The sequence below is a fragment of the Phyllopteryx taeniolatus genome, chromosome 2, assembly GCF_024500385.1.
Source record: "Phyllopteryx taeniolatus isolate TA_2022b chromosome 2, UOR_Ptae_1.2, whole genome shotgun sequence".
NCBI classification, from domain to species: domain Eukaryota; kingdom Metazoa; phylum Chordata; class Actinopteri; order Syngnathiformes; family Syngnathidae; genus Phyllopteryx; species Phyllopteryx taeniolatus.
The window spans coordinates 29,352,638-29,366,734 of record NC_084503.1 but is presented as its reverse complement, the minus strand read 5'-3'; the positions used below and the strand labels follow the sequence as shown (position 1 = coordinate 29,366,734).

The 14,097-nt window shown below is 44.4% G+C and overlaps 2 protein-coding genes across 6 annotated transcripts in view; one reads left to right on the top strand and one right to left on the bottom strand.

The window, feature by feature from the left end:
* Positions 1-14,097, bottom strand: part of rec114 (REC114 meiotic recombination protein) — a 65,150-nt gene that overhangs the window by 22,450 nt on the left and 28,603 nt on the right. The window lies entirely within an intron of this gene.
* LOC133474197 (uncharacterized) overlaps positions 1-14,097 on the top strand; it is a 57,694-nt gene that overhangs the window by 15,047 nt on the left and 28,550 nt on the right. For 3 of the 4 annotated variants that reach the window (XR_009787402.1, XR_009787403.1, XR_009787401.1), the window contains exon 2: positions 2,364-2,488. The exons of the other annotated variant lie outside the window; for it this stretch is intronic. The gene's annotated coding sequence lies outside the window, so the exon portion shown is untranslated. The remainder of the gene's footprint in view (positions 1-2,363; positions 2,489-14,097) is intronic. 4 annotated transcript variants of the gene reach the window in all.

Below are 14,097 nucleotides of genomic sequence, written 5' to 3'. Positions count from 1 at the left end.
ATTTCAATGCTGCTGAGTTGAAAAATAATTCCCAGAAGAGTTGCTATAGTTGGATGATATTGAACTAGTTGTGACTAAGAACTGCATTGTGTTCTATAGGGTTGCGAACGATAAACTGATTCGACCGAATGGCCGTTCGTAAAGGCAAGAGGCAGACTCTGTTATCAATGCAAAATCCACCAGGAACCTTTAGATATACATCGGTTGCAGGGCTGTGGACTGGATCCGGATATCGCGAGTCTAGGAATCGGTTGCCTGAAGCTTAATGGTTTTCATCTCTTAAAACAAGTACGAGAGGTCTTGCGCTGTGCTCCACAGATAACGGTATGTTTACAACCAAACACAGCAGTGGTGGATACAGTGACACTACTAGTTTAACTACATTTGTCCGTACTGTCACTATTTCAACATCAAATAGCTTTTCCGTAGTTAAGCTACTTTCGTGGTCACAGCGATAGCAAAGTATCATTCCCCCAGTAGTTGTAAGCATTAAATCCAACGTCACGTTACGTACCTTATCACAAGTCCGCCGTCGACACTTGGGCCGGCGGCGAAATTTGCGCCGCGGATTGTAAACATGCAGACAATATGGCAGAGGTACATCTCAGCAATTTCCATGGGTTATAACTCAACAAACTAATGCTTCTTCTCGAGTCTGCGGAGCCACTTACTGTATACATTGTAGTGTTGGTATTGTGCGACCCTAAAAAGAAACTTCTGGGAGGACACACAGCCAGGTATGTCCCGAAGCTGACAGTTGAACTAACCTCGTCATCTCAATTTAAAAGTTCAAAAAGTCAGTCAGCACTGAGCAAGCAGCAACAAAAAAAAACAGTGCATGTGTGCAGTGGCCGTCCTAGCTTGAATGGCAGAGTGTGCGAGACCCCCCATGGCCCTATAAATATTGTTTGTGCAGTTTGTGAAAATAAATCTTCAAAATAAATTGTTAAATTGTTGTGGTCTATTTAAATAATTAATTTGATCTTTAAAAAAAGAATACAAACAGTATATATATATATATATATATATACACTTTTTTTTTACAGTGCCACCAGGAAACTGCTCAGGGTTAAGTGGTCTTTTACATGTTTGAAAATAGGGTTAGACAAATGTCATTTTATAGAATTGGATTCAGTCAAGGTTCTTTATTGATTAGCATTTACATGTGCAAATGTTAACTATCACATTTTTTCTGCCGCGAATCAAATCAAGAATTGTATCATTCCCATACTGAATCAAATCGTATCGAATTGCTCTGCCCGTAAAGATATAGTTTTTTCATCGAATGGCTACCTGTGTATCTAGATATGTAACGAATCGGCCTCATGCCAGTTTCCCAATCCTTGTGTCCTAGTAGTGAGAACGCCTCATAGTCATGAGATTCTGGACTTGAATGCCCACCTTGGTGGAGTTTGAATGTGCCATTATTCCAGCATTCCCAAAACAAGCATGTTAGGTTAATTCATTAATTCCAAATGTCCGTACAAGTGAATTTGAGTGTGAATCTTTGTTTGTCTATATGTGCCCTACATTTGGGTGACGAGCAGTTTAGAATATACCCCACATCTCGCCCAATGTCACAATACTGTAGATGGATGGATGCTTCAAGATGCTTTATCAACAGTCAATTCCACAAATTCCTAATGACCAATTAATCGATTAATGCCCATGCTTAGTATAAACATTTTGACTTTTGTAGAGTTCCAGACTCAAGCAACCTCAGAGACTGTCTTTTGATTTTATTCTGCTGACCACATGTCTACATCAGGCGCTCTGAAGGCCTTAACTAATGTCACACTATTCTTTCAAATACAGAGAATTCCAGTTCACAGCATCTTTTGCCACCTAGCCTTATCGTGTGGCCTGTAGGCCCTCCTAAGCTGATGCTATTTCAAACTTCCCTGAGCGCTTACAGCACCAATCTATAATAGAGCGCTCTATCATCCTGGGCAAAATATATAGCAGTCTAACCTGAATATCTCCTGACTGGTGCACACACAACATCTGCGACTCAAGACATTGACTATTTATTTATTTTGTTTGTTGTCTACAAGGCAATAAGCTATTTTTAATGTCTAAACACAATGGACATAGAGAGGAACCTTTGAGGTCTAAAATAAGATTCAGGATGCTGGGGAAAAAAAGTCATTAAAATTATGCAAACACTCTGGTCCAGGGTAAAACTGTTGCCATCATAAAACCATTATTATGGTAATTGTACAGGCAATGTTTTAAGTAAAACCTTAATAGTCACTGTCATACACATGTAAAACAATCAAAATACTGAAACTATCCATCCATTTTATTTAGCACTTGTCCTCATTGTGGTAACTGTATGATAACTGTAGTATGGTCTACCACAGTTGACGTTGGACGAGAGACAGGGTACACCCTGCACTGGTCGCCAACCAGTACAACCAGTATGAGGAAGCTGGAGCATCCGTAGAAAACCTACACAAGCACGGGGAAAACATGAAGACTTCATACCGTAAGGCCTGATTCCAGATTTGATCCCTAATTTCATGATGTGCTAACCACTACACAATCATGCTGCCACACCAAAACTGAAGGATGCTAAGTGTATAGGCAAGTGGAAAGAGGGAGGGTAGCTAAATGACCTAAGAAATATTGCAATTTTTTAAATTTGCAACTGTCATACAAGTATAAGAATACTGCTACTTAAAAAAGATAAATTCGGACAGAGGTGATGACGACAATGCAGAGGGATGTTAATTGCTCCTGCTGAGGTGAGGTGGGTAGAAGCAAAATCATGCATTGTAAAAATGCATTATACATAGGTAGAAGGGTTTTCCAGAATTTTGAGGTCAACTTATATTGTACTATACATGGGTGCGCATTATACATGAGAATTACGGTGTGTGTATATATATATATATATATATATGGGGTCACTAGCCAGTGCGCAAGAACGGGTGGGTGTGACCATAGCCAACCATACTTTTAAAGCATTATATGGCTTTATACACAGGAGTTAGTGTGGTGCTGTGTTTTTACATAAATTCAATAAGATGTGTGTATTTTTAAGTACTTGTAATTTATTTCTAAATTTGTTTAATCTAGCACTATATTTCTGAAGCATATTTTATTTGCAGCATAGTTAATTGTCATACAGATTTAGGGTAAATTTACATGTCTGCCTTTATTTTTCTTCTTTTAGCTCAGTAGTTCCCAACCTTTTTTGTCTTGTGTAGCCCATGAACAATTTTGTGTGCCCCCTCACTCATAAGTGTTGATGATTCTCCAAAAGTCAAACTTAATGGAACTGAATATTGAATGAATCATATTATTTTACCTCCTTACCGCCTTTATTTTACCTCAATTTGGTCATTTAATTCTCAGGCAGTCTTAAATTTCTCATATTAAACAAAAATAAATGTTGCCTTGAAAATAAGTAATGTCAGTAAAAAAAACGTGAAATCAAAATAAATAATGAACCTGCCTTTGTTAAATATAACTTATAACATTTGCCAACCGTTATATGAACCCTGTCCTGAATCCAAAGCAACTGGATGGATTTAAGGACATTTGCAACAATTAGTTGTATGAGGAAAGCTGTTTTTTCGAACTGTACCACAAGGCAACACCTTACATAGATAGATAGATAGATAGATAGACAGACAAAAAGACAGATAGATAGATACTTTATTCATCCCGTGAGGGGAATTACATTACCCCTTCATAAAAAGTTTTTAAAACATGTCCACGAGCCAAACACAGTGTTTGTTCTAATGAGTGAAATGGAAAAAAAGAGGACAAATCCAGGGTTACACACGCATGCGCACACACACACACACAATGACAATATTTGACGTCACCGGGGCAAAACATTTTTTATTCCCGGTGACAGGTTTAGCAGTGGTAATATCAATCAGGTATGCTGATCGGCTGATTGGCTTAATATCATAAATCGACAATCCGATCAGTGACGTAAAAGATATTTACTCCGCGTCGCGATCGTGTACAGTATATTTGAATCCAAAAGCTAGTTTATTTTTAGCCTTGTCGCATGTCTTTTGACGTAATACTGTAATTATCTGACTGCCAATAATGTTATTTAAAAAAAAAAAAAAATGTCGGCGGTGTGGGACACACAACACGTCTGAGACAGACAACACGTAATGCCTGGATCAGACTACAAGACAAATTTTGTCTTTCACGATTGCAGCATGTCAGACTACCACATCCCATCTTTTACGAACACTGGGCTTTATCTGTTCAACTCAAACGTAACCGGATACTCTCGTTACCATGGCGACGACAACAATAGATCGCGCAAATCTATTGTGTGCGTGTGTGTGTGGGGGGGAATAATAAAATAAGGAAAAACGTCTGGTGGTCATCACCGATGCTCAGGAGAGGATGTTCATTCACGGATAGCTTGAGGTATGTTCAGGTACTTTGAATACGATACGGCTCGTAAGACTGCAGCAAAACTTTCTGTAGCCTAGCAAGCTAGTGCTAGCACTAACGGTTTTGCTTAAACATGCCAGCATTCTGTCGAATCATGCTCTAAAGTTTCTGTGTATGCGAAGTAATTTAATTACAATAAAGTAATTTAATTACACTAAGTTCGCACCCATTGTTTCTGTGATGTTGTAATGCAGCCCTGTTGGGGACACTAGCCAGTGCAAACTGTCGGCCGGTGCCAAGCTCGGATAAATGCAGAGGGTTGTGTCATGAAGGGTATCCGGCTTAAAACTTTGCTAAACAAATATGAGCGTTCATCTAAAGAATTTCATACCGGATCGGTCGTGGCCCAAGTTAACAACATCCGCCCCTGACGGCGTTAACCTGCAGGGCGCCGGTGGAGGCCAAACAAGATGCATATGATGGCATGTATGGCAGATTGGACACTAAATAAGGAGAAAAGGATATATACAGGTTGGCCAGACAGAGGGATAGAGATGGGAAGGATGTGCAGCAGGTTAGGGTGATTAAGGATCGAGATGGAAATGTGTTGACTGGTGCCAGTAGTGCGCTGGACAGATGGAAAGAATACTTTGAGGAGTTGATGTATGAGGAAAATGAGAGAAAAGGAAGAGTAAGGCAAGGGTGGTGGACCAGGAAGTGGCAATGATTAGTAAGGGGGAAGATAGAAAGGCATTAAAGAGGATGAAAAATGTAAAGGCAGTTGGTCCTGATGACATTCCTGTGGAGGAATGGAACCATCTACGAGAGGTGGCTGTGGAGTTTTTGACCATCTTATTCAACAGAATTCTAGCGGGTGAGACGATGCCTGAGCAATGGAGGAAAGGTGTGCTGGTGCCAATTTTTAAGAACAAGGGTGATGTGAAGAGCTGCGGGAACTATAGAGGAATAAAGTTGATGAGCCACACAATGAAGTTATGAGAAAGAGTAGTAGAGGCTAGACTCAGTACAGAAGGGAGTATTTGTGAGCAACAGTATGGTTTCATGCCTAGAAAGAGTACCACAGATGCATTATTTGCCTTGAGGATGTTGATGGAATAGTACAAGAGAAGGTCAGAAGAAGCTACATTGTGTCTTTGTGGATCTTGAGAAACGCTATGACAGAGTACCCAGAGAGGAACTGTGGTACTGCATGCGGAAGTCTGGAGTGGCAGAGAAGTATGTTAGAATAGTACAGGACATGTACGAGGGCAGCAGAACAGCGGTGAGGTGTGCTGTAGGTGTGACAGACGAATTTAAAGGTCAGATGACAAAGATGTTATGGGGTCAGTTAAACTTCATCTTTGCATTGTTTATGTTATGTAATACATGTACGTAACTTCCAGCAAGTTTTCAACCATACTATAGCTAAAAATGAGGTTTTTATGACGCATATTGAGTCCTCCCCGAACATACCCGAAGCTCAAGACAGCAGGGTGTGGTTACTCTATCCACTGCAAGGGCTACCAGAAGTGACGTTGCAATTGCCAAACACAGCGCGCGATACTCTATACGCAATGGCGAGCAACGTGTTAGAATATGTGAAGCAGCAGGAGCACCCAACTGAACTTGGCATTGTCAAAGCATACGTTTGAGTCGATCAGGAGGTCGGAACAGTGGCGACGACGAGCAGCCAAGCAGCAGCTGTGCAACAGAAAAAGAGTGGCCACTGGCTTGATGTTATGGTATGTCAAAAGCATGTCTTTTTATACACTCATGGCCTGAAATAATGCCACACCAGGGTGGCAATATTTTTTAGCACGACTATACGTATTATATATTCATATATGTTTCAGTGACATGGCACAAGCTTTTAGATAGGATGCAGTATTCCTATATATTCTGTGCCCACACACAAAGTCTTTGCCGTGTGTCTGTTGGCTTGTCATATAGGCAAAAGTACAGACGACAGTACTGTAAAGTACTGTGTGGGTCTTTTTTTCCTACTCCCCAGTGCATAGTAACCATAATAGAGTCATAGGTATATACAAGGAAATGCTCAGCACTTGTCTACGCCACTTCGCAGCTGCGAGATTTAGTTCCCTTGCTGGCGGTTGAGGTCCTGATGGCTGTACGAAAAATAGTTTGCATCACAGCTGGTTTCAGCCTCTCCCTAACTGCACCTGTGTATCCAATGCTTTCTCAAACACACCAGTTCGAAGTGATCGGCACAGAGTTTGGAATGCTTGCTAGGCACCTGTAGCAGAGCACATTTCTTCCCTTGTTGAGTGACTTTCACTATCCACTGGTCACCTATTCCTTCTTCACCTGGAAAGCCAAAAAAAAAAACCTCTTGCCGCTGCCTGAACCATTTGTACAACCAAATGCCACACAATAAACCATTGCGACATCGTTAAACCATCCATCCATCCATCCATCCATTCTCTACCGCTTATCCGGGTCGGGTCGCGGGGGCAGTAGCTTCAGCAGGGACGCCCAGACTTCCCTCTCCCCAGCCACTTCATCCAGCTCTTCCGGGGGGATCCCGAGGCGTTCCCAGGCCAGCCGAAGGATGTAGTCTCTCCAGCGTGTCCTGGGTCGTCCCCGGGGTTTCCTCCCGGTGGGACATGCCCGGAACACCTCACCAGGGAGGCGTCCAGGAGGCATCCGAATCAGATGCCCCAGCCACCTCATCTGGCTCCTCTCAATGCGGAGGAGCAGCGGCTCTACTCTGAGATCCTCCCGGATCACCGAGCTTCTCACCCTATCTCTAAGGGAGAGCCCGGACACCCTGCGGAGGAAACTCATTTCGGCCGCTTGTATCCGGGATCTTGTTCTTTCGGTCACGACCCACAGCTCATGACCATAGGTGAGGGTAGGAACGAAGATCGACCGGTAAATTGAGAGCTTCGCCTTTCGGCTTAGCTCTTTCTTTACCACAACGGACCGATACAAAGTCCGCATCACTGCAGACGCTGCACCGATCCGCCTGTCGATCTCCCGTTCCATTCTTCCCTCACTCGTGAACAAGACCCCAAGATACTTGAATTCCTCCACTTGGGGCAGGATCTCATCCCCGACCTGGAGATGGCATGCCACCCTTTTCCGACTGAGGACCATGGTCTCAGATTTGGAGGTGCTGATTCTCATCCCAGCCGCTTCACACTCGGCTGCGAACTGCTCCAATGAGAGTTGGAGGTCACGGCTTGATGAAGCCAACAGAACCACATCATCTGCAAAAAGCAGGGATGCAATACTGAGGCCACCAAACCGGACCCCCTCTATGCCTCGGCTGCGCCTAGAAATTCTGTCCATAAAAGTTATGAACAGAATCGGCGACAAAGGGCAGCCTTGGCGGAGTCCAACCCTCACCGGGAACGAGTCCGACTTACTGCCGGATATGCGGACCAAACTCTGACTCCTGTCGTACAGGGACCGAACAGCCCATATCAGGGGGTTCGGTACCCCATACTCCCGAAGCACTCTCCACAGGACTCCCCGAGGGACACGGTCGAACGCCTTCTCCAAGTCCACAAAACACATGTAGACTGGTTGGGCGAACTCCCATGCACCCTCGAAGACCCTGCCGAGGGTGTAGAGCTGGTCCACTGTTCCACGGCCAGGACGAAAACCACACTGCTCCTCCTGAATCTGAGATTCGACTTCCCGACGGACCCTCCTCTCCAGCACCCCTGAATAGACCTTACCAGGGAGGCTGAGCAGTGTGATCCCCCTGTAGTTGGAAAACACCCTCCGGTCCCCCTTCTTAAAAAGGGGGACCACCACCCCAGTCTGCCAATCCAGAGGCACTGTCCCCGATGTCCACGCGATGTTGCAGAGGCGTGTCAACCAGGACAGCCCCACAACATCCAGAGCCTTTAGGAACTCCGGGCGAATCTCATCCACCCCCGGGGCCCTGCCACCGAGGAGCTTTTTAACTACCTCGGTGACCTCAAACCAAGAGATAGGAGAGCCCGCCTCAGAGAACCCACACTCTGCTTCCCCATGGGAAGGCGTGTCGGTGGAATTGAGGAGGTCTTCGAAGTATTCTCCCCACCGACTCACAACGTCCCGAATCGAGGTCAGCAGCGCCCCATCCCCACTATACACAGTGTTGGTGGTGCACTGCTTTCCTCTCCTGAGACGTCGGATGATGGACCAGAATTTCCTCGAAGCAGTCCGGAAGTCTTTCTCCATGGCCTCACCGAACTCCTCCCATGCCCGGGTTTTTGCTTTAGCGACCACCAGAGCTGCATTCCGCTTGGCCATCCGGTACCCATCAACTGCCTCAGGAGTCCCACAGGCCAAAAAGGCCCGATAGGACTCCTTCTTCAGCTTGACGGCATCCCTCACCGTTGGTGTCCACCAACGGGTTCGGGGATTGCCGCCACGACAGGCACCGACCACCTTACGGCCACAGCTCCGGTCGGCCGCCTCAGCAATGGAGGCGCGGAACATGGTCCACTCGGACTCGATGTCCCCCGCCTCCCCCGGAACATGAGCAAAGTTCTGTCGGAGGTGGGAGTTGAAACTCCTTCTGACAGGGGATTCTGCCAGACGTTCCCAGCAGACCCTCACAATACGTTTGGGCCTGCCACGTCGGACCGGCATCTTCCCCCACCATCGGAGCCAACTCACCACCAGGTGGTGATCAGTTGACAGCTCCGCCCCTCTCTTCACCCGAGTGTCCAAGACATGCGGCCGCAAGTCCGATGACACGACCACAAAGTCGATCATCGAACTGCGACCTAGGGTGTCCTGGTGCCAAGTGCACGTGTGGACACCCTTATGCTTGAACATGGTGTTCGTTATGGACAATCCGTGACGAGCACAGAAGTCCAATAACAGAACACCGCTCGGGTTCTGATCGGGGGGGCCGTTCCTCCCAATCGCGCCCTTCCAGGTCTCACTGTCATTGCCCACGTGAGCATTGAAGTCCCCCAACAGAACAATGGAGTCCCCAGCGGGAGCGCTCTCCAGCACCCCCTCCAAGGACTCCAAAAAGGGTGGGTACTCTGAACTGCTGTTTGGTGCATAGGCACAAACAACAGTCAGGACCCGTCCCCCCACCCGAAGGCGGAGGGAGGCTACCCTCTCGTCCACCGGGGTGAACCCCAACGTACAGGCGCCGAGCCGGGGGCAATAAGTATACCCACACCTGCTCGGCGCCTCTCACCATGGGCAACTCCAGAGTGGAAGAGAGTCCAACCCCTCTCGAGAGGACTGGTACCAGAGCCCAAGGTGTGTGTGGAGGCGAGTCCGACTATATCGAGTCGGAACTTCTCGACCTCACACACCAGCTCGGGCTACTTCCCTGCCAGAGAGGTGACATTCCACGTCCCTAGAGCCAGCTTCTGTAGCCGGGGATCGGCTCGCCAAGGTCCCCGCCTTCGGCCACCGCCCAGCTCACACTGCACCCGACCCCTATGGCCCCTCCCACAGGTGGTGAGCCCATGGGAAGGGGGACATATGACAACAAATATACAAGGACGGGAACAACAGCATGGAACAATAGCAAACAATGCCGAATGAACAGGGTGTTTGGCTTGTGTGACGTCACAGCGCCGGAAAGAGACGAAGACCAGAAGGCGCTGGATGCAAAAAGCAGAAGGCGCATTCTGCCTCATATTTATCGATTTAACTTCTGTATATCTGCCATATAATCACTTTGAAATGGCAGATTTGGTTTGTAAAGGGGTTCTAGAGTTATCAAGAAAATGTTGAACATCTTTGTCCTCTGGTGGTGGGACTGCATCAGGGATCAGCCCTGAGCCCCTTCCTGTTAGCAGTGGTGATGGATAGGCTGACAGATGAGGTTAGACTGTAATCCCCGTGGACCATGACGTTTGCAGATGACATTGTGATCTGCTGTGAAAGCAGGGAGCTGGTGGAGGAACAGTTAGAAAGATGGAGGCATGCACTGGAAAGGAGAGGAATGAAGATTAGCCGAAGTAAGACAGAATATATGTGTATGCATGAGTGGGGTGGAGGGGGAAGAGTTAGGCTACAGTGAGAAGAGATAGCGAGGGTGGAGGATTTGAAATACTTCGGGTCAACAGTCCAGAGCAATGGTGAGTGTGGTAACGAAATGAAGAAACGAGTCCAAGCAGGTTGGAACGGGTGGAGGAAGGTGTGTGTGTTGTGTGACAGAAGAGTCTCTGCTAGGAATAAGGGCAAAGTTTATAAGACAGTGGTGAGGCCAGCCATGATGTACGGATTAGCGACAGTGGCACTGAAGAGACGACAGGAAGCAGAGCTGGAAGTGGCGGAAATTAAGATGTTGAGGTTCAGATGTAGGAGTAAGCAGGTTGGATAAAATTAGAAATGAGCTCCTCAGAGGGACAACCAAGGTTAGATGTTTTGGAGACAAAGTTAGAGAGAGCAGACTTTGATGGTTTGGACACCTCCGGAGAAGAGATAGTGAGTATATTGGTAGAAGGGTGATGAAGATTGAGCTGCCAAGGCAAGAGAGCTAGAGGAACACCATAGAGAAAATCGATGGATGTCGTGAGGGAAGACATGAGGGCAGTTGGTGTGAGAGAGGAGGATGCAGGAGATAGGCTTACATGGAAAAAGATGACACTCTGTGGCGACCCCTAATTGGAAAAGCCGAAAGCAAAAGAAGATTTCTGTGATGTTGTAATGTTGGTTTGACCTGACTGAAAACTTAAACTTATGTCAATGGCCAATCCATGAATGCCCCACAGAGGTCATTAATTAGGTCAAAAATTAATTAATTACCTTTTGTCTAAAATGCTAGAGAATACTTTTGAAGATACTCAGTATACAGTACACAAGTATATACAAGTCATTTAAATAGACACATTGCTCCATCTTGTGATCGGATCGGTGATCGGTTATCATTTTTTTTAAACACGTTGATCGGTGATCGGCCCCAAAAATCCTGATCGTGTAAAGCCTAGAATATTCACACACAGATGCCGTAGTACCACATACAGGCAGGTAATATACCAATACTCTCAGGCATATATTCTTCCTAATCTGAGAAAAATTAGTTCATTAAAGGTTCTATGGTGACTTTCTTCTTCTACTAATTTTTAGCTTACAGTAAACGTGTAGCTCCATGCATGCATTGCACCACACTGCCCCTTAGTGGCCAAGGAAAACTTCCGGTCGCAGTTTTTGACAGGGCCGATTTTAGCGTAACGCCTAAAAATATTTGTATTTGTTGTTTCCCAGAATTCACTGCTATAGTTAAAATTACTGAATCACGTTTTGACTGAGTTAAAATGCGTAGTTAATGTGTTTGTTTTGTAAAGACAGGGTTTAATAGTTAAAGTGGTGTCGTCTTTAGTAGTGTATTGTTAAACTAGTGTCATTTTTAGCCGTTAAATTACTGCTTCTTTTGGTGGCAATCAGGCTCCCTTACTCAGAATGGTTAGTGATAGAGCCCATTTATACCACTTGAAGGCTGACCATCTTATGAATGTTAGATGGTCCACACATTGCGTAGGCTGCATAAAGTGCGCAATTACATCATTCTCCCCTACTTGGATTGATAAAAGGGAATTGGTTTGGAAATTTAGTGAACAATTCCAAGGAACCATTAACTTTGGAACCGGTTCTCGACAGGAACCAATTCTCGATTCCCATCCCTAACCGTGATACTGCGATATTTTTGCTCAAGGTTATCATACCGTCAGAATCTGATACCGGCATAATAAATGAAAATGGTAATCGTTAGCAAATTATAATATATTATTATAATATTGATGGCAAAAATAGTCACCATTAATGACAAACTATAACGCTGGTATTATTGTACGTTCTTGCTGTAATTTAGTTGCAGATGATGAACTCACATATCTCTGGGCTCCTCATTTGGAAACCGGCATCACTTGCAATGTTATTAAATGTTGCAATCTATAATGCAGGCAGTCTACAGTATAATAACAAGTGTGACACACTATAAATTGCCAGCATTGGGAGCATGACATTTGCAGATGCAGCTAAGCCGTAATTTATTTTGTGAATTACAGAGCAGCGAGTGGAGGTATGTGGAAGCAGTTTCATGGATGAGCACGTTCCAGAGTCCAGTGTGCGCATGTGGAGCATTAGTTGCTGCATTGCGCCAGATCTACAGCGTCAATTTTAGTATGTTGATGTCAACATATTCAGGAGAACGAGATTAGTGACCAAAGAAGTGATGAGTGGTCGGGAACTTTCATCCCCTCCTTTTTTTGCCTCATCACTGCTAACTGGCTCTGGGAGTTCTCCCTCAAGACGCAAGAGGGATTTAAGACTCTTTCGTCCCTCCTGACACTGCTCCAATCTTAAAACAAAGCAAACAAAGAAAGTCTGCATGAGATTATAACCTTCCTTTGCGAAATGTGTTATCGATGGCGTAAAAAACGTGGTCTGAAAATGCACATTATACAATAACAGTGGAAACAAAGGCGTTTAATATGGTTGTTAGTTACATTGAGGGTTTATTCAGATATTAGCATTTAGAACTCCACTGACTATAGTTATTAGAGCTCCCTCATGTGGTTGGGTACTTGGGCTGTGGAAAAAAAAAATTGGCTAAGTCCATTTTGGTCGACACAAAAATTTCTGCCTTGAGGCAATAGAAAATATTAAGAAGAGCATATTTCCGTCGCCTGGAACCAATTGGCCATTGTCCTTGTTTACAACACGAACTTTAGTTGCAGATGGACGCACTGTTGGACGAGTGAGAAGCATTGCCAAAAATGACAGAGGATCGTCCGTAAGTGATTTTTAAAACACAATGAGATGTGTAATGTACATAGAACATAATGTATGAGTAAGTTGAATGGCCGCTTTTTTCTGTTTGTAAATGTTTTTAATCATGTAAAGCACATTGAGTATGTGTGGATGAAATGCGCTATAAAAAATACATTTGCTTTGCTTTGTTAGCTTTTTTTTTTTTACCTAAAATGGTAATAGCTAGCGTGCTAATGCTAATTTTGAATGCTAACCATTTAGCAAAGGCTATTTTTTGTCTTAAATTCTGTACATAGTTTATACCATATACTCAATACCAACATAGGTAGTTTCCAGCCCTCATCAACGAGAATAATGGCGATTACTTGAGTACTCGATGAAATATCTGTAGGATAATGAATTATAAAAAGATTCGATAGAGAGTGAGTATTGTGTACAAATGATGCCGATGTGCCTTTTTTTACTGCCCTGAAGAAACTTTTTATGATGGCGTGGGTTTCTTTTTGGGCATGTGATTATTAATGCAAATATTTTTCATCTGAAAAGATGCTCCCATTACATCTTGATAAAAATATATACTGTGTGTCTTTGTATTTTCAGAATCATCTTTATTTGCCAAGTATGTCAAAAACACACACGGAATTTGTCTGGTAGTTGGAGTACGACAACAGACAGTCAATTGAGAGAGAATACTTTTGAGACATAAAGACATAAAAAAGACAGTCACTGAGCAATAAAAGGTTACCAGTAATGTGGTAATGCCGATACATTTATTTCTTGACAATTGTGCAAAAACATGCAGAGTCCTCTAGCAATTAGAGCAGTTTGAAATGACGAATAGAACAATAGTCCGGTGCAATGACTGTTGTGCAAAGGGCGCAGACCTCAATAAATGCAGTTGATGCAGTTTAAAGTGACTAGTAGTGCGATAATATGGGACAATGTCGATTGTGCAAATGTTGCAGATGCTACTCAGGCACATGAGTGCCCATTATTGGTCAACAACAGATATGCAAATACTGC